The 23,997-nt window shown below is 40.4% G+C and overlaps 1 protein-coding gene across 12 annotated transcripts in view; it reads right to left on the bottom strand.

The window, feature by feature from the left end:
* Positions 1–14,759, bottom strand: part of LOC116239616 (uncharacterized) — a 92,984-nt gene extending 78,225 nt beyond the window's left edge. For all 12 annotated transcript variants that reach the window (XM_090134266.1, XM_090134226.1, XM_090134234.1 and 9 more), the window contains exon 1: positions 14,602–14,759. The gene's annotated coding sequence lies outside the window, so the exon portion shown is untranslated. The remainder of the gene's footprint in view (positions 1–14,601) is intronic.
* Positions 14,760–23,997: the final 9,238 nt, after the last annotated feature.

Raw genomic sequence — 23,997 nt, 5'->3', positions numbered from 1 at the left:
TATTATCATCTCACTTCTGGTGCTCAACCCTCCTGCCCTACAAAATCCATACTTGCAAATAGGAATGAAGATGATTCTTCCACTTACAGCTATCTGGTTTGATTCTAAAAGCATCTGCACTTTTAACTGCGATGAATGAATCCACTTCTCTTCAAATTTACTTTGGCGACTTAAAATAGAAGTATTTCCAGACTGTAGCCCTGACCAAGATATAAAGTTACAATGCTCAAAAAATTGCTTTGCCCATGTAAGGCTCTGCCTCTGTAATAATTTATACCTCCTAAAAATTCTTTAAAAAAAAAAAAAAGGCACACTGAGAAATACTTTACAAGGAAACCTATAAACAAAAAAATTTCCTGAGTGCTGTTACCAAACGAAGATTTTGCTGAAGTTTTTGCTGAAGTTCCATGAAATGATTGCTAATTTTTCAGGTGAATGTGTGGCAACTTTTGACTGAAGCCTTAAATCCTACTCCACCAGCATACTCATGCCTAAATTTAGTACTCCACCTCTTATCACCAGTCATAACAGCGAGCTGCATTGGCTCTGCAGGTTTCAGAACACAGTCAAACCCAAAACTGAGCATAATTGTGGCTGACAGAACTCAGCCCAGGACTGAGAAGAGGAAAAAAAAATTGAGACAATCCACAAGCTTACTTTGCTCTCAGTACACAAGTGGGCACAGGCCACAGCACCGTGCCAGGCCAAGACCTGTGCACACAGCCCCGATTTATCCACTCACGTCACACATTGAGTTGCCATCACGTGCTGAGCAAATTTACACAGCCTCCCTACAAAGTAATGGAAGGTCAGCACATGAGAAAGGCTAACTTGTGCTCCATTTCTTGTGCAACTACTGGTCAATTATTATGTTTTCGTAAACCTTTTACATAACAATGCTTTAAAGGTCACTATCCTCGCACACGTGACAAGAATTGTGCAAAGCAACACTGGGCTGATGTCTGGATTGTTTCCCAAAAGGTAACATGTTCAAAGCTACATGATAATCACTATTTCAGCCTCTGTAATATTTTCTTTAGACAGTTCCAAATAGTCTCCATGAGAAAACATTATCTTATGTACGTCCCATTGAAAAGATTAATCTGTTCAACACCTGATGATTCACTCACCCACATGTTAAAGTCCACATGAAGATGACTCATTCCGTCCATAAGAATAATCACCTGGGATACCAAAGTCCCCTCATCTTTTCCAGAGCTGATAAACTGCTTTCTTATGCAAAGTAAGTGGATGATAGGCTTTTACATTACTGCACGTGTGACATGAACAGCCAGCAGTATCAAACTGGGCCCTGGCAATTTTATAAACAGTCTTGAATTTGCAGATGACAAGTGTGGCAGAGAAAACAATAGTGCTCTGCAGTGACCTCATGGTAGATGAAGGCAAGTTATTCCAATCCTACCAAATCCAAGTTACCCATCATTTCAAAGTCAAGGAGACACAGCCAACTTCTTCTCAGTGGTCTGCGGGTCACGGCGAGGGAAAATGGCCACAAAGTGGAGCCATAGGAAGTTCCACACCAACATGAGAAGGGAATTCTTCACAGCAAGGGTGACAGAACACTGGAACAGGCTGCCCAGGGAGGTTGTGGATTCCCCTTCTCTGGAGATATTCAAGATCCACCAGGATTCCTACCTGTGCAGCCTGCTGTAGGGACCCTGCTTTGTAGGGAGGCTGAATGCGATGACCTCTGGAGGTCCCTTCCAACCCCTACGATTCTGTGATTAAAGAAGGAACACAGGCTGCTCCTCTGGAACGTGTACATTTTCTGCCTAAGAATAGCTCTGAAGTGACTCAAGTGAATCATTTCCACGTGAACTGCCACTGAAGGGCAAAGGCGTACTGTTAACACCATCTTTTTTATCAGCTGATAAAACAAAACGAGCTCAATTCGAAGCTAGAACTTCACATCCAGTTCTGATAGCCACCCTGCAAAGATGCTGAAGTAGCAGCTACTGTTTGAAGAAAGATCCCAGGTAACAGGCTGCAATACAGACCTCATGATGCCAGATGAAAGAGCAAAGCCATTCTATTAATGAGAAGATGAGGATGCAACCTGGTTTTTAATAAATGCTTTGTGAATATTGCAACAAGCAAAGCCCTCAATCCTTGTAGAGAAAAAGTACAGCAAGATACTATGGTAGGAAGCTCAAAAAGGTCAGCTTTGAAGTAACTTTTTTTCCCCCAATACCATAGTTAAATATTTAGCATAGAAAAAACAGAAGATTTACCACTGTTTGATGCATTAGGATTAGACAGCTTTCTTAAAGACACTTCAAGCCTCACTCTTCAGGAAAAAATCTCATTATCACACATTTGAGATCAAATTACTCTACAGGACTGCTATAGAGACACGAATCTAAAACTTCGTTGCAAGCTTGATATGAAATTGTAAAATTACCTTTGAAATTGTTGCTATACAATGCTTACTGCTGTGTGCCACTGAAAAAAGAGGACATCTGCCACAAAACAATTAACAAATGAAAACATGGAAGTGTGCTCCCTCCTTTTATCCCTCCCATCATCTAAAGACATTTCATCACTATCCTTTCTGACTCTCCAAAACCTGAGTTTACTACTGAAGCTGAGATAACAGCAGGAGAACTTAAGTAAACACTACACAGTTCAATAATCACAGAATCTCCCAAGCTGGAAAAGACCTTCAACACCATTAAGTCCATCCATCAACCTGACCAACAGAAATCCATCACTAAACCACATCCCTTATTGCCATATCCATCTCTCTCCTGAATACCTCCAAAGATGGGGACTCCAATACATCCCTGGGCAGCCCATTCTAGTGTTGGGCCAACAAGCTCCATCAAGAAATTCTTCCCAATACTCAATCTAAATTTCCCCTAGTACTATATGAGATCATTCCCTCACACATTATTAATGCAGTAAATAAAGTATCACAGAAGATACATTTTTAAAAGCACATACTCTACCTACACAGCTGGCTGTGCCAGTGTGCAGAGAGCCTATCTGCATTACCTGATATGGAGTAAACTACAAGAGAGGCAAAAAAAAGAACTTGAATGTGGCAAACATCCTGATAAATGAGCAACAGAAGAAATACTGCAGGAAAGTTATTATTTGACACTAAGAAGAAAAATAATGGATGAAAACTCTGAAATTGAGAAACAAGAGAATCAGAATCTGTATCCTACCCTTGATGTATACTGAGATATTCTAGAAACTGTGCTGTGAGCAGGCTGTCTAGCAGCACTGACTGAAGATGGAGAAGTTGTTCTTCAGAACTGAAAGTCATGTCCTGCAGGTATTCAAGGTTAAGTATTTCTTACTATTTTCCATTTTATACCAGGCAGTACATTTTCAAACTCTGTTCTACAAAAACGTGCATGCAGTTCCATCTCCTCTGATGTTCAGACAGTTCGGGAGTGCAGATCATTCCTGTTTTATTTCCTGTAACTCCACTGCAATCACTACAGAGGCATCTGAACCTACCCACCCCTCTACCTCCTGTAGGAAGTGAATTTACACAGTGCTAGACAAGGCATCAATTTTATGTGCTTTCAATTCTGCAATTCAAATAAATTAGACTGCAAAAAGCACAACTCATTTTTACTCTTGAGTCATCCTGAATTTCTGGATTCAAGTGTCAGACTATTTGTATGCTCTGAAGAAAGCATCAGAATACAGCAATTTCTTACCATATCCAAAATTATGAAATGCATATTTTCATTTCTGGAAGTGAAACTTCCAGGCTGGCAGCAGTAATTTGTCATCATTTCCATTTTGTATTGAAAAAAATTAATAAAGCCTCCCTACAGAATATGGTAGTTTTGAATAGTTAGATGGGCCACATGAGATAAAAGCAGGCAGAAGCTCTTCCTGGCTCATCCAGTTCGTAACTACGAATCTTGAAGAGAACAAAAAGCAGCATTGAGAGATGAGAGCAAGTCCCTTCACACAGGCCTGTGCCATGGGCTACACATACAACACAAAAGCTACATCCTGCAGCATGTGCTGTACTTAACAGATGAAATACTTATTAGTTCTGCTCCCCATGCCAGGAGAATTCTTCACCTCCTTCTTATAATTCCATTTTATTCCACTTCAGTGCTCTGCAAAAACTCAAATGCATTGTTTTTATGTAATAACCATCAGTACCTCATTTAATCTATGAGGTTCGATTTTCACTCTTTTATGATACAATCCTAATTCCCAGAATACTACATCCCTTCCAGATGCCCAGAACACCAGTATTTCTGGTGAAATTATTTCAGGAGTATTCAGCATGTTACTCAGCCTTGTAATTTCATGACAAGGCACGAATTGCTCAGCGTTTTTCTTAAAATTCATGTTAACGGAATTAAGAATTATCAGGCTACATAAGAACCTCAGATTTTTTAGTCTCCAAGGAAGCACAGAGATTAGTGAAAATTACCTAACGTTCTCCCCTGTAACATGAAAAAAGGCACATAAAAAGAGCTCAAAATGTTCTTTTAAAAGTCTTACTAATTTAATCAATTATCAAAATACTAGCAGACTAATTGTGCTTGAATACTTTTAGAACATTGACTGTTTCCATACGTTCCTGTCAGGTCTTCTTTACTGAGGAAAAAGTGCTGTTTTGCATCAGTTTTCCAGCCTCTTCAAGATTACAAGCTTCTGATGTTATCATTAAAATAAATATCTTTGTTTTTAATACAGTGTATGAATTGAACTAAAACATTTCCATATGAGATCACTGCACCAGCCACTATCAGATCAGCACGCAGTAAAACCAGCAGGAATACTTTCCTACCCATGAGAACAACGCACAGCACTTTCCATTTACTGCTTCAAGCTCATCATGAACCCGTCCTAAAATGACCTCCTGGAAAGACGTAGCTGGGAGATGTAATGTTTCTCTTTATCAAATGCCTACAACAAACGAAAAGGAGGCGTCTTAAATACAAGTTCACAGCTAATAAACACAGGCACACGGTCCACCACTTTCGGACCACACATGTGGACTTTGAAAGATCAGCATATACATTAAAAAGTCCGAAGTTTACAGATCGATGTGAATGAACCGTTACATCTAAGAGTTGCCCAGACCAGCTGGATGTCCAATCCAGTATCCAAGCTTCCAGAGCTGCTTACCAAAGCTCACCTTCTACTCTCCTTGCTCACTGGATACCCAACTCTGCACCACGAACAAACTGCTTAGGAAAACAGCTGGACAAAGCAGTGTTAATACTGAAACACTGCTGGTCATTCACAATGACCACTCACCAAAATGCTTTCCCTGCCAACCATCTTGCACTGGCACGTGGTACAACTAACTTCGGGTCTTTTGTAGAATGAATAAGGGCTCCAAAATGGATCCTTCACTGAATTCAAATCTCTGCAGTTCTGTTAATGTACATTTTAACACAACCTGTGTGCTGGCATTACACCAGCATACGGTATACCAGTGTTACCACCAGTGTGTGTTTAATTTGGAAGAGCTTTACATGAGTGGAGCAGTACCACTAGAAAAAAAACACTTATACAGAAAAGGGATTTTTTTTTGGTTAAATGGAGCTAGGTCACTCCAGATCAAACACAAAGATTCCTCTGCACAATTATCTTTAGACTGCTTTTCCATGGCAGAACACCAAGGAATTAGAACTGTGAAGGAAGCCAAAATTCTCTGTTTAGAACAACAATCACAAAAAGAAGAGCAAGCTCTGCTACTTGCTGTTTGAAATTACTTTTGCAAGAAGTGACCCTGGATAAGTATTCCTTTAGCTCTACGAAAATCAGACATCAGATGAGGCCCATCATGGAAGCCTTTCCTCACAATCCTGGGGGATCAGATGGGTATCACCTTCACAATGCTGGTTAGCTGAAACAAAATCCTGGAGTCTAGAAGAACCAGACTTCTGCACAAATCATATCTGCATTACAAATCTGAAAAGAAGTTATTGTAAACAAGACATAGGACATACTGTATCACCTGCAACAATACCTCTGCAGAACCTGAAATCCTTCATCAAGTATCCGAAAAATACCAGAAATATCTTACTGAAATAACACTGGGATTCTGCTGAACATAAAATTGGACAGTCTGAAAGAAACAACAAACTCCAAATAAACAAAAACCCCATTATTTGCTGACAGCTGAGTGGTCCTGAAGAGCGTGCAGAGTTAACCTCCTTTCCATGCAGGCCTCAATTACAACAACAAATCCTTACCACTGATTTCTGTATAAGAAGGACTTTCTGTTCACTTCCTTTAGAACTGTAAGAAATACTCAGGATATGTTAGCTTCCAGCTCTGTTGCTAAAGAAATCGAAATATTACCCCACAAATTCCATGTGAATCTTCTTTTCAAAACAGCTAGTTCAATCCAAGAACTCTACAACCTCTCATATGTGGAGCAGACAACTCCTCATGTGAGTATTCTCTAAGACCACAAAAATTTCATGTTAATTTTTCTTAATTCCTGGCAGGCATTAACTGAAAACACCCAATCTTATAAGGCCTAACACTCTCTCTGAACACTTGTATCAAATCTACATTTATTTGATGGGAACAAAGTCACTGTGGTTGTGGGATCCTTCAGCTCTCCAGAAAGGACCATCTTCCCCTAAATTAAGTTAATGACATGGGATCAATGAATGCTACTGAAGTGAACAACTGCTTTCAACCCCATTCCAGACATATCTTGGTGGGCATGTTCAATCTACATACAAACCAAGACCTGCTTTCATGCAACTGAAATAAAACCCAGCAGCATGTTATGTAATCTACATAGCTTTTAGACCTGTCTGCATTCTCACAAAGCACAGACCTAAGGAAGCAGCAGACGGAACAAAAGGGAACAGAAAAAGTTCAAGAACCCCAGCCCAAAAGCTGCTAAGGAGTCTGCATTTGCACACTTACACAGTATTGTCCATTCACCCACACAAATCTGAGCTTCAGCATGTACTCTCGTACTGCTTCAAGTAAAACACCACGAAATTTCCAGCGACTCAGATCAGTCATTTGGATGAACGATCTCTAACTAATATGCTAAAACACTTTTTGGAAATAACTCAAAAGGTTTTTTTTGGGGGGTAGTGTATGAATAACTCCAGAATGACACAAACTCATCTTAGAAACCTCAAGAACAGCTTGACAGCTATATTGTTGCTGTCTATATAGAAAAACCAGAAAGTGATAATACAGAAATTAAATCTCACCTTAGAGGACTGATTCAACTCAATTTCATCAGTTGAAGACATACAGTTCTTTGTCATTTATTTATTCATTTTCTACCACTGCAGAACTGCATTGGTACTACTTTAGCCAGACCTCCCTGAGACCCTGCAGCATGAATACAAAAAAGGAATTACATAAAGTAGAAATACAAGCAGTATCTGACCACACCTCTAACATATATACATTTGTACTTGCTCTCTTTAAAGTGCAACACTGTGAACCATACATCTCATGCCAAGCTGTCCCTTTGTATTTACAACAGTATTGTAAATGCCATTACAGTGATTCATCAATTTACAGATCTCTACATTTAATCTTAAATTCTACTCTCCCTTTCTCTCTCAGATCAACCAGAGAGCCATACTGTCATTTCACTAAAAGACACCATGAGCCTTCTTTACCCTATGTCATGGGATGAAGTCAATTATCTTTTTAGAAGTCTGTAAGATGCTCTGTTTTGGATTTTTTATTAAAAAAATAGGGATAACATACCAATGCTAGGCAGTATTTATAGAGTCAAGAACTTCTCAGCTTCTCACACAGCCCCGCTAGTAAGCAGCTGGGGATGCACAAAGAGCTGAAGTTCATCACAACAGCTGACTCAAACTGGTTAAAAGATATTTCATACCATACAGTACCCTGCTTGGCATTAAAAGCTGGGATGAAGGAGGAGGAAGACAGATGTTTCAAGTGACAGCATTTGTCTTCCTAAGAAATGGTTATTTGTGATGAACCCTGTTTCTCCGCAAGTAGCTGAACAACTGCCTGCTGGCAGGAAGTAGAGAGTAAATTCCTTGTTTCCCATTGCTCACATTCAGAGTTTGTGCTTCACCCAGTAAACTCAAGCCAAGAGTTCTCACATTTCTACCTTTCTAATTCACTCCCCCATCCCACCTGAGGACAACAGCAAATGTCTGCATAGTGCTGAGTTGCATGTCCCAGCATTCAAGATAGCAAACTTCCTCAATCACCATGACGACTGTGACCACCCTCCAATTCAGAGGAGCAAAATGGGATCCAATACACCTGATTTCAGATGTATGCAATGGACCTGTAAGCATCCTGGGTATTCAGCTCCCTGGTATAACTGCTGTAGAGTGACTGACCCAGCAGACTCCAGATCACAACACATCTATCTGACCCCACTGAGAGGCTTATAACAGGATGAGCCAAACTGCTCTCTGAATTTATGACTGGAAGCAGGATCCACATAATCACAGGGGTTGGAATCATAGAATCACAGAATGGCCTGGGTTGAGAAGGACCACAGTGATCCTCTAGTTTCAACCCCCTGCTATGTGCAGGGTCACCAACCACCAGACCAGGCTGCCCAGAGCCACATCCAGCCTGGCCCGGGATGCCTCCAGGGATGGGGCATCCACAACCTCCTTGGGCAACCTGTTCCAGTGAACTTCCAGTTGGAAGGGACTTCTTGGGATCATTCCTTGTTTAAGTTCAGACTCCCGCTATGCTGGATGGTATAACATATGCTAAGAGGACTAAAGACAATCCCACATGGAAAATCTTTTCAAGAGGTACTGTGTCACACTGACTCACTTGACCATCCCAACACATGTGAAAGCTCACAAAACTCAAATACCCTTCTCCTTCCAACAAAAGCAAGCACAGTAAGAAAGGGGAGACACATGAGGGAGTCCAGCATGAGGGAGGAGCTACAATGAGTCCCAGCTCACCATTCTTGGCCCAAGACAGAAGACGAGCCAAGGTCCCATGAAGATAACTGACAGTTACCAGTGACTAACACTGCCTCTTGAGATTCACGTGGCTTAATTGGAGGATTTCGGGGACATAAATTCCCAGTATTATCAATGTGATGTAAACACTACATTAAGAGACTGTTAATTACCACTTCTTCAAATAGCTCTTAAAACCCACAACAAAGCAGGACTTGATGCAATCTGCAAGATGCATACAGGATCTTGCTCAAAACATTCTCTACTGAAGAGTGAGCCTACTAGTGATTACAACGTATTCAAGCTCTGTACTTGGAACACCAGCATTCTCCACTTCTAGTTATGTAACTGAAAAGGGGAAATTTCCAGCACTGTAGCCTGCCTTCATGCCACACAAAGAACCAGCATAATCTCAGGTCAGAAGACAACTTATGATAAAGTCTAGCAGTAGCAATTAGCCAGGAACACGTGCATTTAACTGAGATATGAGAACTGCCTACTGATGTGCTGTAACAGAGAGCACACCTTACACAAATGAAATCACTTAAAGAAGCTCTGATGAACTGTGTATTGAGACACCACAAAAATTACCCACTTTGCTTAAGTACTGATGAAAACACAGCCACCATACAATAAGGAGAAAGGTCTCACTAACAGTTAATTAACATGTAAGAACATTTCTTTCCACACAGAAGGGACTCTTGTACAGATCTCAGTACAGATCTTTGTCATTTAATATGCAACCATAAATTATGCTCAGAATTATTATATGTGAGAACACTAGTCTACTGAAAACACCAGGTAAGTCAAAGTGTTATTCTTAGTCCTTTTTTTTTCCAGGTCGTTATAGCATAACTAGGAAATAAAGCAGAACATGAAATTCAAGCAGATAAATGCAAGGCCCAGTATCTGGAAAAAAGAAGAAAACGAGTAACTACACAAAGAAAGTGATGAGTTCTAAATTAGTTTATTCTCATTAGGGAAGACCTTAAAGTCTTTATGAATATGATAGCTATATGAAAACATGGCTTTCACAAGGATTGATGGCAGAATGCAACAGGATTTCAGGAATAACTAGGCAGAGAACTGAGACAAAGTAAAGCAGCAGCAATTTGATGCTAACCCATCCGCTCCATGTTTGTACCCTGAGCTCTGCACACTGCTTTACCCCTCCCATCTTAGAAACAGGGTGACACCAGTATGCCAAGCAGCACTGATGACAATCAGGAAGAGCTTCCACAAGAGGAAAGGTGATACTAAGCAAGATTCTGCGGCCTGATAAAGAAATGGCTGAAGGCAAACCATATGGGTACACGGAGATAACCACTTGAGCATGAGGCAAGGGCACTGCACAAACTAACAGATAAGCTGTATGCAAAACCAATGGTCCTCACAACTCTAAGACCTGAAGAAAGACAAAGGGGTTCATATTAAAGAAATGCATGGAAGCTATGATGACGTTGTCACAGTTCAGGGCTCCAGCAGGCTGCTGGACTCTGCCATTGGAAGTAGAGCTTTCTGCACACTTCCTGAAGGTGCAGCTGCCCACTGATACTCAGAAAAGCGATTTTAGGCTGTGTCCTTTTAAACTGAGCCATTATGGGCACTCTTGTTTTCCTGTTACTGTATTAGGCAATTGTTCAATTAACATTAGAAAACAAGAACAACTAACAGTTCTGCTGCTAAGGTAACTTCCTACACTTAAATCACCTAAAACCACCGTACATTCAGTACTATGACTTCCCTTCTTCAGCACAATTCTGTATACACTGCTAACACAGACTGCTAATGATACTCAGTTATTGAGGGTAGCTGAAACAGTAAATGAGTAGGAAAAACTAAAAATGAACAAACAAACCAACTACTGTGAAGATGTACCTGACTGGACATTAAAATACATCAATGAAATTCAGTTGTGAAATTCAAAATATCTGTGAAAACAAGTTTGAAGTAGGCTACATGGATAAAAAAAATAAGTCAGACTTTGAACTGAGTCTTGGAGGTCTAGAAAATTATGATCATCATGGAGAGAGTAAATAGGGATCAGTCATTTACCACCATTTCAGTACAAGAAACAGACATCAAATGGAATTCAGGTTTGAACAGATACGACCCTTCGTTTACTGTGTTGTCATGCTCATTAATCTGTTGAACCACAAAGTATTACACATGCTAAAACTTCTTATGGCTTGAAGGAAAGATTAAACAAATTCAGTAGTCAAATCCTGTAAGCTAAGAAAGTTATCCAGCTCAGTAAATCCTTGCACTACAAATGTCTGAAGACCAAAAGCGTGCACAAGGCGAATCACATGGTTTTCTTCTGTCCAGCACTCCTTATTTACTCAGTTATTTATACTACTGCTGGAAAAAAATGGTGCTCTGGATGGGTGCATGAGAACAGCTGCTCTTTAGCCTCATACTTACTACCTCTCCAAAAACCATTTTACCATGCACAGGTATACTGTCAGTTATTCAGGACATGTTTTCATCTCTTCCTATCCCACTGCAAATACACAGATGTTCACAATTTACAGCTGTGTTCCATATCTCCACTAAATACATGATTCTGAAGTCTTATATTGCATCTGAAAAATTTCCCTCATCATTTTCTCCTCTCATCTTTGTGGAGCCAGAAGGAAAATACATGACCCTAAAAATCTTGAGATACAGGACTTTACACAGAATCCTGATGACCGGCGCTCCCAGAGATCACTGTTGAACATCATTTCTACAACATTTTAATGAAATGCTTGATGTACTTGACCAGCCTGACATATCTTAAAATATCCAGTAGAGATGTAGAGAATGGCTGCCCCAGATAAAGCCTAGGCAAAAAGGTCAATTCCTTACTGGAGTTTCCATCCCAAGAAATGGAAGGTGTTTGCTGCTTAACCCTCCTTTTTCCCTATGACCTCTACATTTTTACTGCTGACTCCTCTTGCCAGAAGGGAAAATTCCCTTTGAAAACCCCCAACCCAGAAAATTACCTTGAGTTTTTAAGCAACAAGAGGAAAACGTTATCTTTCTAGGAAGCAGTACTACTTACATGACAAAAAAAAAAAAAATCAACCTGTATTTTAGTCACTCTTCTAGAAAACCACATTCTAGCCAACTCCTTCAGTACAGTTGTACCAGCAGCACAGAAACTGAAGAGGGAGAGCTAGTAATAACCAGACAGATATTAGAGCATTACTCTATCACTAATTCCCATTTCTTCTTTCAAAAGGAGCTCAAATTACCCCCAACATGAAGACCAACATCTCTCTCATTACAGAAAGAAGAGTACAAATTTTTTACTTGTTCTAGCTGCAAACAGCACTAATTCTTAATAGCCCGGGTTGCAGAAATGAACTCTATGCTGCCATGTATAATTGCTTAAAGAAATCAGAATTAGTGAACAAATCAATGCTTCTAAAGTTTTTACTTGCCTTCTATCACATAGAATCTCAGTGATAACAATCAGTAAAACATAAACTATATTCACAGATAAGAATTCAGTTCTGCTCAGCCACTCCATTTTCTTTAATACAGTCTAGCTGCCTAAAATTTGTTTCTATTAAAATGAAAATATGCTACACCAACAAACTCTCAAGTACCCTTGATATTGAACCACAGTGCTCAAAGTCTGGAAAAACTGCCAAGTCAAGTTATCTGAGTTGTATCAGTAATCAAGTTCACATCCACTAAATATATTTCTGGATTAGGAATGAAATGTGGAGGAAGAAGCGTGCATACATGAAATTCACACAGAAGTATTAAACATCTAGGCTTAATTATTGGGTTAAATCATCAACAGTACGAGGTATGTGCCTCCAGAAGCTGTCATCCTTTTCAAAGCTGTAGGCTGAGCAGCTCCTTGAAGCTCCCTACCTGCTTTCCACCATCAGCTTCAACACTGCCTGGAAGTTTTACATTTTATGAGAATAATCTCACCCACAGTATTCGAGGGGAAAAAGCAAAACTGAGGTACTTGGATATGTCAGATACTTTCAAAATGTGCCCAGAATGAAGCTTTTCTCCTCTGGGATTGTTGACTTATTTCAACCAGTTGCTACATAACTGTCATGTTATAGTCTTATATACATACATACATCTGGGGAGTTTTCCACAAGTATACGCATTATCTTTCAGAGTTACTCATGTTTCTTGGAAAGCAAAGACTTGGATCCACGTGTACATACATACACACAAACAATACTTTCCTCTACCTGCACTGTGTGTCAGCTTTATATTATATTCTCCATGCTTGCTGCAGATACTTCACCAGCATATTTTTTATATGGAAAAAACAGTAGCTTTTCCTTAAAAAGGAAAGCTTCCCTCAGCTATATATACTGAGAAAACTGAACAGCCTGAAGCATTATCTCAAAATAAACAATCTAATAGTTAAGCTGTGACAGCAGTAAAACTAGAACTGCAAAATAAGTATTAGGGTTTTAAATGTTTCACTCAGACTGTACCTGCAAACATTAGCTTGTGAGATTCTGTAACAGCTCTAAAAGGTAACAATAATTATTAGATTAACTGGGCTTCTACATATATTCCACCAAATCAAAAAGCTGCCATCAAGCAACTTCTATTTCTTCTTGGACCCACCATATCTAAAAAACAATGATCCTCTTGTACTGTAAAAGGCATGGAATGTGAAATCCCATCCACATCCGAACAGAATCCCACAAACATTTTGGCAGTAAAAATTTATTATGTAAAGTCCAGATGGTATCCCAAATATTTCTACTTAAAAATTTAGATTTTTTTTTTTCTTAAAATAAATGACACAAAAGCATCACACCCAAAACTAACTATACAAAAGCATTACACTAGGTAACCAAACTTAACTGAGTAGTTATTTGGACTATGAGAAGAACGTGAATGTGGCTTTCTCCATTTAACTTCATTGTCAGAAATGAACAATATTTTTCTATTCAAGTGTGTCTGAATGACTGGCAGAGAAGGAAGATATAACAAGCAGATAGGTCCAGCAACACGCTGTACTTAAATAATAATGTTTCCAGTTCTATCTAGAGCCTAGGAGCTCTCCATAAACTTCTGTAATAATGTTTTAAACTTTCAGAGCTGAATTCAGCCTTTTTGGTTTTTGTTATTCTAATAGAGCTCTTTTCCTTACCTCCTGGTCCACTATGACATCTCCTGAATCTGTCTTAAAAACATTTTTAGCTATGGCTTCACCAGAGAGAGATCTGAACCTGATCATCAGTTAAATCAACTTAATCACTGCACACTCTTTAGTAAGTTATGGGATAAAGAAACAGCCTCGATTCTGTCATTTTGCTGTGAACCCACTCCTGTACTCCTTTTATATCCATCACTCTACTGAACGCCAAAGAAATCTCAGTGCACTTGGCATGAAGTCTCCACTTCCTATATTTATGCTTCCACTCATGTACGCTCCATTTCAGTCCTTACCAGATTAAAATCATCTGTGAGTAAAGACAGCAAAAACCATAAAAAGGTTCATGCAAGTGTTATACTTATGTGATACTCTGTTCACCCACATCGCTCTTCCATTATTGTTCTCCTAATTTTTAATATATTTGAACAGAAAATCCAACACTGAAGGATCTCTGACCATTTGGAGTGTGTACCGAATAGTCATAGAGGGACTGTTGCTCTTACACAAACTTTCAGTAACTCCAGATAATAAACCAGTATTCTTTAATTGTACTACCTGAACTGTGCTGGCAGAATCACATTTGATTCTTCAAAACAGCTGAAAACGAAGTGCTCTCTCCAGGCAAGAATTCCGTGCATCTGGCACACTAACACTTCATCCTTTTTAATTATTCCACAGGTGGTTGCCTTGGAAACTGCTGAGTAGCTCTTGGATTTGAGGAATCCAGTATGAGAAAATAGCAAGCCTTTATCACCACAGCATTCACATCCATAGTGGTTACAGCAACAGAACAGTCGTGAAAACCTGAAAGAGACGGATAAAATTAGTGGAATTGAGCTATATTGCTTTAAAAACACAATTCAGTGAAAACAAACAGTTAACAATGGATGTAAACAAGGCTTCAGAGAAATACTGCTTATATAGCTTCCCAGCACAGCGTTTCACATTTGGGAAGACAGCACGAAGGAAGGAGCTCATGAGGTCAGCTTTCAAGATCAAGCTACTTGAGATTTTCCTCTGCTTCAACAGAGGTTTCCTTTAGCATCTGCTCAAACTGCCTGAAACTCAGTGCTATTGTTTTTCTTCAAATAAAAATAGAGTTAACTATAATAGATCCCACCGTGGATGCTGAATCATCCTACTCTGTATCATACAGCTAATTGCTCCAAACTTCATTTAGGCTTTAAAACTGGAAGAGTTTCGTTTGCTTAAAACACAATTCAAACCCCAGCAAAGCATCAAATTCTGCATACATATACACATCCACACACCCACCCCGCAGAATCTAAAAGTTGTATTTTCTATCACTAGCCAAATTTTGAGTTTTCATTATTCAGAATGAATTTTCAATGTTTTTAGTTTTCTATTTGTTAACAACAAATAATTATCTAAAAATAGTTTCAGTAAAATTATCAATCATGCAAACAATCATCCCTGCACCCAGAGACTGTCTCTGGTCATAGATCCATAGCGACAGTGATTTCTCAAGGCCTCACTCGACTTGCAGTATTGCAAGTTGCCTGCCATGACTTCCAGTAACTGAGACATGGATGTGGATATGACTCCACCTTTCCCTGACAAGATACCTGAAAGTCCTAAGAGCATGTTTGTTAACTCTTGACTAGGCAGTTTATACTATGAATTGCCTTCACCTGTGCTCCCAGGGCTGACTGGGTCCCTTCCCCAGGTGCTCAACGAGTGGTTCAGGCCATGACTCAGTTCCCATACGAAGGCCAAGTGCAAGGTCCTACACATGGGTTGGGGCAATCCCAAGCACAGATACAGATTGGGTAGAGAATAGCCTGAGGGCAGTTCTGAGGAGAAGGCTTTGGGGTTGTTGGTTAACCAAAGACTAAACGTGTGTCAGCAATATGTGCTTCCAGCCCAGAAGGCCAACTGTATCATCTTAGATTGCATCAAGAAAAGTGTGACCAGCAGAGTGAGGGAGGTGATTCTGCCCCTCTACTTTGCTCTTGTAAAACCCCACCTGGAGTACTGCATCCAGTTCTGGAGCCCCCAAGACAAGGAGAACACAAAGCTGTTGGAGTGGGCCCAGAAGAGGGCCACAAAGATGATCAGAGGGTTGGAGTACCATCCAGATGAGGACAGGCTGAGGGAGCTGGGGCTTTACAGCCTGGACAAAAGGAGGCTCCAGGAGGCCCTTACAGTGGCTTTCCAGTACCTGAAGAGGGTCTAGAGGGAAGCCGGGAAGGGACTTTTCATAAGGGCATTTAGCAACAGAGCAAAGGGAAAATGGCTTTAAACGGAAGAAGGGAAATTCAGATGAGCTATAACGAAGCATTAGGGTTAGTGAGATACTGGAACAAGTTCTCAGACAGGCTGTGGATACTACCTTCCTGGAGGTGTAAAAGGCCAGGCTGGATGGTGCTTTGAGTAACCTGGTCTGGTGAGGTGTCCCTAACTAAAGCAAGGAGGCTGGAACTAGATGACCTGAAAGGTCTCTTCCAACCCAAACCATTCTATGATTCTGCTGCTTATAGGGAGGACAGAACGATTTCTACTACAAAGTCAATTCTAAGAGTGCTCATCTAATTTTCTTCTGAACACGATCCATTACATGACAAATTCCCCAGTTTTAGTCCTTTTCACCCACTTACCAAGATGCTCCCAAAAACACAGCATGCAGTACTCAACAGGTGCTAAACCCTCCCACTTTCATTTGCCTTATACTCACAGCAGAAGCAACGAGATTTCAAACCTGCACTGCAAGGCCTGTTCTACCTTGATTTAAATCCTACAGATTTCTAAAAACAGTTCTCATAAAGATGAGTTCTAAAGGCTTTGCCTGTACCAGCTGATGGAGCTCATGTATCAACCCATGACGTAAATCCATTCCAAGGTTCTAATGACGGTCTTGAAAGCTTTGTCTTTTTTTCCTTTAAAAACATATTTTGGAATCCTCTTCTCTACCCTATCCTCCTGAAAAGGAGCTCCTTAGGAATATTCTCAAATGCTCTCCAGGAATGCCGATTTTCCACCTACAGAGATTTTCCCATGATGGTGAAGACAGCAACCAGAGCAGCATGAACAGGGAACCCTGATCCCAGCATAGTTAGCAACAAGGCTAGCAACACAGATGAAGTTAATTCAAATGCAATGCTGCATTAGGGTCTTCAAAAAAGAACCAAGGAGGGTCAGATTGCCAGAACCTAACGAACAGGACCTGATTCTCAATTCCCTTTCTCCTCTTTGGAAACTGAGTTTAGCTCATACAAGCAAAGTGTGCTCAAGCTACTATCACGTCTACAATGCAAAGCAGGTTGTTTTGTTCTTGGTTTTATCCACAGCTCTACACTAAGTTCAGAAAAAATCTGACCATCTTTTACTGTGTACTCAATACCCATTTCTCTACTTGCAGAACAATTTCTTCTCAAGTCTACAAGATTTGAAAAGCAGAAAACTGTTAAGAATAGGCACGCTGCTTGTACTTTTACCACCTGAAGTACACACAAAGCTTTTACTGAGTACAAGACTTTCTTTTAACCGTACGTTCTGAACGTTTGTAAAATGCACACATCACAGATCATACGTTCAGTACAAAGCAACTGCAGTGAGAGGGAGCCTTTCAGGTTTCCTCGAAAAATGAAGTTAAAGCTCCCAATGACTCCAGAAGTACTTGAGTACAGTTGTGGTAATAATTCATCCAGTAGAGTCCTCAAAAGGAAAAAATACAAATTGTCATTTCAACGTTTACTGATTAACTCCTCTTACATCATTTATTCTTACCCTAAGGAGAGTCAAATGCTATTTTAACAAGATCTGTGAAACCTGGATACCTTTGAGAAAGCTTGTCAGTTTACATGTTTCTATTTGAAATGTAACAAAAAACAGCAGCAATCTTCTGAAAAGTTTTATGGCTGCCCAGAAACCCTATTCTCACGTATTTCTGGGAAAAGACCCCACATTGTCATGAAAGTTGTCTGCTCTTTAACGTGGCATTTTTCAGGGTTTCCCTCCAAGTAAAATAAAGTAAAAAAAGTAAATAAAGGAATCTCTCCCAAATTATATTCAAATACAACTTTTAAAGAAGACTTCACAGTCTAATTTACACTATACCACACTAAGTGAGGATCACAACAGCACTGCCATTTACAGCTATACCAGATAACGTACATCTATGCAGTGAATATAGAAATCTGATATGAACAAGAGTCACCCATTTCTGCCTTCAATAAAAACCTTAATTGAGAGTTTTAAATGAGAAATATGGGAGTTTCCCCTCTGAATTCACAGGTGGCCTGAAATTTCCACCCAAGAAAGTTTTTCAAAAGATTCAAAGAAATTATACAAAGTAGGTTTAAAAAGACTGATCAGAACATGAGGAACCTTGTCTGGAGCATGAATGCACACCACCACCTACCAGCCAGCAACCACACAATGAAAAATGAGCAGATGAGAACTAACAAGGCTGGCAGGCTCGTCAAGTAGAAGCTAAGAAAACTGAACAAGTGGAGCAGCAGCAGAACATCCTTCAGACAACTGCATGTGGGCACCCCTGGGAAGCTTTATTTAAGATAGACCAATTCAGATAACCGCAGCAAAAAAGCCTGAGTTGCAGATATGCAGGCAAGCAGTCAGACTTCAAGTGAAGTGGCTTCCTCAAACTCCAAAGCAGTGGTAAGACCTCTGGTGAACTGGGCTGTTAGGAGCCCTAACGAAGAAGGAAGTACTCTTGCAAAATATCTTTACAGCTGTTTCTCAGTTGCAATGGATGTGAAAGGCAGCCTGTGACTTCACAGGTTCTCTGAGCAGACAAATGCAGTAAAGTAACACAGAACCAGGTTCTGTGAACCAACAAACCACAAAAGGAAAAAATATTTTTAAGTGAAGTGTTTAGAGTTAATTGCACTGAAGGGATCTGGATGGGGATTTGAGTAACCTGGTCTAAAGGGAGCTGCCCTTGTCTATAGCAGGGGGTTGGAACTAGATGATCTTAAGGGTCTCTTCCAACACAAACCATACTATGATTCTATGATATGGTATCAGCATACTGAACAGAGAATGGAAGAAACAGTGCCAGATGCTTCACTCATCAGCACTGTTGCCTAAACAGAGCTGGAACCTTTGGGGAAGAAAACATAGCACGTATTTTTACGTAGCAACTTTCGTTATAGTGAGAGTCACTGGTAAACATCAATACAAACCCAAAACGTGTTTAGACAATGCCAAATTTCAGTCCATGCTTTCAGCAATATCTGCAACAGATTTATTCCACGTATAGAAAACAACATCAGTATCTGACACCCTAGAAGACTAGTACACAATCTGACTGTTTTCATTTTCAATAATTGTGGGGATGGATTTCCCAGTCAACCAGAAGATGGCAAGGATAAGAAACACAACCCTGGTAACTGCAGACCCAGTCTCACTTCACTGAGTAGAGAAATTCTGAAGACCATTCTGTTGAATTACTGAAAAACATATGAAAGACAACGCAGTTGTTGGTCACAGGCCATCAGGGAAGACCTCACTGCAAGCTACAGCTTCACTGAGAGGGTGGTTGGGTACTGGATCATGCTCCCCAGGCAGTGCTCAAAGCACCAAGCTGCTGGAGTTCAAGGAACGTCTGGACAATGCTCCCAGACACAGGGTTTGGGTTTTGAGCGGTCCTGTTTGGAGCCAGGAGCTCCTTATGGGGTTCCTTCCACTTCAGGATATTCTATGAGTTTGTGTATAAGGACGAACTGTACAGTGTTTTCCAGTCACAGTCCAAGGCCTGGAGCCATTCCACCATCCACTGAATAATTCTGCATTGCTGAGCTTGACTTGCTCCTGGGACCTTGCTCTTCAGAACTTCCAGTGCCAATCAATAAGGTGAGACTGACTGCCATATCATCTCCCAGGTTTTATAGCTATGCTTTAAAAAAGGAGTTATGCTTCCACTTCTCTAGTCAGTAGAATTTTACCAGCCAGCCACAACTTCTCAAACATGATGGACAGTGGCTTAACAGCTCCCCTCAGCAGCTCCCTTAGGACCCTCAGAGGCATCTCATCAGCTCTCATAGACTCATACCTCGGGCTACGGATGAAAACTCAACAATTATCACAACAAATGTCTCTTTCAAATTCATAAAGGTTGGTGATCTTCTATTAGTACAGTGCATGATGAAATATTTATGAAGTGAGAGCTGTCAATGACACTAAGAAGAGACGCAAAGACTCAGCAGAGAGCCTGTAACGCTTTATATCTACTGTGAAGTTTGCCTGGTTCAGACAAAGCTCATCAGTTACAAGGCCTAGCTCAACATTGTCTGACAGCTTCCCATTACCTATTAACTATCCACTTATACCTTACACACTGAGTTCATTTTTGGAAGATGTTCTTTTGTATTTATACATACAAAAATGTATATTTAACATATTAAATACAGTTCTTACATACTGTGACTCTGCTCTTTCAACATGCTGAGACTGAGATAAATTTGCTTCACGTGAAACCCATAGAAAGATTGTCCAAAACCTTTTCTGAGTGTCACCACAACAGATATTAAAACTTAAAGCAATAGTTTGACAGCATTTACTTCTAAACTACTTTTGCTACATAAACTACATTTTTTTTTTTAATTTCAGAGTTCCGACATAAACTGAAGTAACAGATGTGGTTATTTTATGTATGGTTGTAAAGTCATGATGTTAAAGCCACGAGGACCAAGCCGCAGATGCAGAAACAACATGAGCCACCATTGTAACAATTATTTCTAGCATGAAATGGCCAAGAACCAACAGCTGAAAGAAACTGCAGCTTCACCATCTGCTATTGAAACAGCCACCAAAACAGGCAGTTAAACTCACTGGTAATTTCGCTTGCCACTTCTCATCACTGACCATTCATTCCTGCCCCTTTACCACCTGTGTTTGTTCACACAGCTCTGCTATGAACCAGATCTTGGTACCAGCCCTGCACAAGACTGGTGTTGTTGCAGGTTCTGCATTTGGTTCCCTGCACAGCTGTACAGAAACCAGGCCAGCACAGGGGGCCAGCACTTCTGCCATGCCAGCTGGCACCAAAGCAGGAAGTGACTGCTTGTTTCAGCAGCTCTGCCATTTTATGCCAGCTTAAAATTGCTGCAAAACTACAGTGAACTAGAAGCTAGACATACCCAGGTTAGAAAAAGTACAAAGAAGAAGAAAGCACAGAAAGCGTTTAACCAACAAAAAAGTTATTAAACCTCCATTTTTCAGGAACTTCAAAATAAGACAGCATGCCTTTCTGAAAAAGTTTTCCAACAAATGCCTGTTTGCTTTTTAGTCAATCACGAACTACGAAGCTCAAAGCAGGGGGTAACAGTCACACGTAACGACCCACAACACTCAGATGTCAGACTGACTGATCTGACTGATTCAACAGATCCTTCCTTCCACCTTACATCTTTGAAACGCATGCCTGTCTCAGTTCTCTCCCTGGCTGGCAGGTCTGCATACTTTTCGCAGTTGGAAGCAGAGTCAAATTTAATGATATTCCTGTCTGGAATACAGTTAGGGGTTGAATCTGATATCTTCACAAAGGAGCAAGTTCTAACATTTGATCTGGAATTCATACCTTGTTACAAAGGAAGCAGCAGAGGTCCCACATGTTCCTGTTACTTAGCTAGCAGTGACGAGGGAGAAAAGAGCCATGCTGTGCCAGAACTGGTTACCCACCTTGTCAAAACTCTCAGCTGTGAACACAGCGAGAGATAATTTTGCTTGCCACGAGCAGACAGCTTCGGTGAGTAAGAATCCTCATGTATAGAAGCAGTAAGTAGGAGGGTCAAATCAGAACTCTTGGCTTTCAGTTCAAAAGTATCTTCCATCATGTTTCAGTGATACATGCAACTGCTGAGTTACTGAGCTTACCTCATTTAAAACAATTTTGAAATAAAGAAGCTTTACATATCTAACTCTATATACTCTGTAAGGCAAAGAAAGATGGAAGACGTGACAGAGGGCATGGCATACAGAGTGCTGCCTGCAGCCAGTGCCCACGTAATACTTCAGTCTCTCTCAGTCATAGCTATACACACACACACTACCTTGGGGAAAAAAAGAAAACAAAACACTCAGGGTATGTAGGAGTCTATTTCTAGTGCTGCCAACCTCTGCCAAAATTCTATTATTCATTTTAAAATAAAGATTACACTCACTGAAGCACAGGATGGTTACATTACACAGCAATACCTGCCAGGAAACTAGAAATGAAGCAAGAAGGAACAGAGCAAGACATCAGCATTCTTTCACATTCTCTTCCCCTTGCTTCCTGTAACACCAGCTCCCTGAAGCAAAGTGGAATCAGTCAGCACCACTGGCTAACTGTACATTTAAATCCAATGCAGAGACAGAACATGGATTGAAGCAACAAGGTCAGGGCAGGTAGCAGAGAGGATGACTATCAATATACAGGATGTGGAAGAATTGCTGGAGGATAAAAGGTAGTCACTTATTACACTAAACTCATGTTTAGCATTATGTACTTTGAAAACCAACAAGAATATACTGTAAATGAAGATGTCACACAAGCATCTTAACCATCAAGAATCTTTAAAGTCCCTGTGCACGCTGTACAAATTCACATCCTTTGCTCTACGTTTGCTCTTTCAAGTGGTTCAGTTGTGGGACTTGAGACAAGCAGCTGAGCACAATGAGCAGCTTGTACCTTCCACTGGAAGTAAACCAGGACAGCACCAAAACCCACTAGCATTTTCCTCCTTCTGTTCTTTGTACTGTTTGACAATAGTAAATCATAAAAAAGCATTGAAAAATTTTTCCTTTAGAATACAAAATAAGCAAAAACATTTTACTCACATACAATAATTACCTGAGATTACTAACCTGTACAGGAAACACTGACACCAGCAACTAAAGAACAATGAGAAGTAAGAATTCTTTTACTGTTTAAGTTACAATGCTGACTGCATTCGCTGGGGCCAAGTGGAATTCTTCTTAGGTAATAGTCTAATTCACCGAGGGCTAATTTAAACCAGACAACAGCATAAACTGAACTATTCACAGCATAGACTGATTTGGTTGTATCATGAACAAAAGCAAAAACTAACTTGGGAATCAGAGTGGTGCTGCAATGTCACTGTTATTAGAGAATAAACATATGAGAGATCAGAGGCACACGTTAACCTCAAGCCCAGCCTAAAACTGTTCAGGTACTAACCACGTAGTAAAAGGATTCCTGTTAAATCATTGCTAATGAATAGCAGTGAAGATGGCAGTGCAAGAACTGTAAACTGAATCAGCCTGTGTACTACCCTGTTCGTGGCCCAAAAATGCAAAGGTTAAGGATGGATGTACCTAAAAAAATAAGACAGTCATTCTTATGGATTACAGTAATACGCTGACTTCATTAGTCATAAAGAATTTGCCCTCTCAAATGACTGAAAATATATCAAATTGTTTCAGCCTCCCCTTTGATGAACAATAATTACAGATCTGAATCAATTCCCTCAAGAAAAGTAACATATCACTTCTAACCACAACTAAGACACAAGTATTGCTAAATCTACTCTTTAAAATCCATGTCTGCTGACAACACAAAGCTGGGAGGAGTGGCTGACACACCTGAACACTGTGCTGTCATTCAGCAAGACCTGAACACACTAGAGAGTTGAGCAGAGAGGAGCCTGATGAACTTCAACAAGAACAAGTGTAGACTCCTACACCTGAGGAGGAGTAAGAGCACAAATCAGTACAGGTTAGGGACTGACCTGCTGGAGAGGAGCTCTGGTGAGAAGGACCTGGGCATCCTGCTGAACAACAGTCTGTCCATGAGCCAGCAGTGTGGCCTTGTTGCCAAGAAGGCCAATGGCATCCTGGGATGCATTCAAAAGAGCATGGCCAGCAAGGGGGCCGGCAGGGGGTGAGGGACACAATTCTCCCCCTCTGTAAGATCATAAGGGGCCTGGAGCATCTCCCATATGTGGAAAGGCCGAGAGACCTGGGACT

This window comes from Phasianus colchicus, chromosome 1 (assembly GCF_987193195.1).
Source record: "Phasianus colchicus chromosome 1, bPhaCol1.hap1.1, whole genome shotgun sequence".
In the NCBI taxonomy this organism is placed as follows: Eukaryota; Metazoa; Chordata; class Aves; order Galliformes; family Phasianidae; genus Phasianus; species Phasianus colchicus.
The sequence above is the reverse complement of the archived record's forward strand: the minus strand, read 5'-3'. Positions and strand labels throughout refer to the sequence as shown.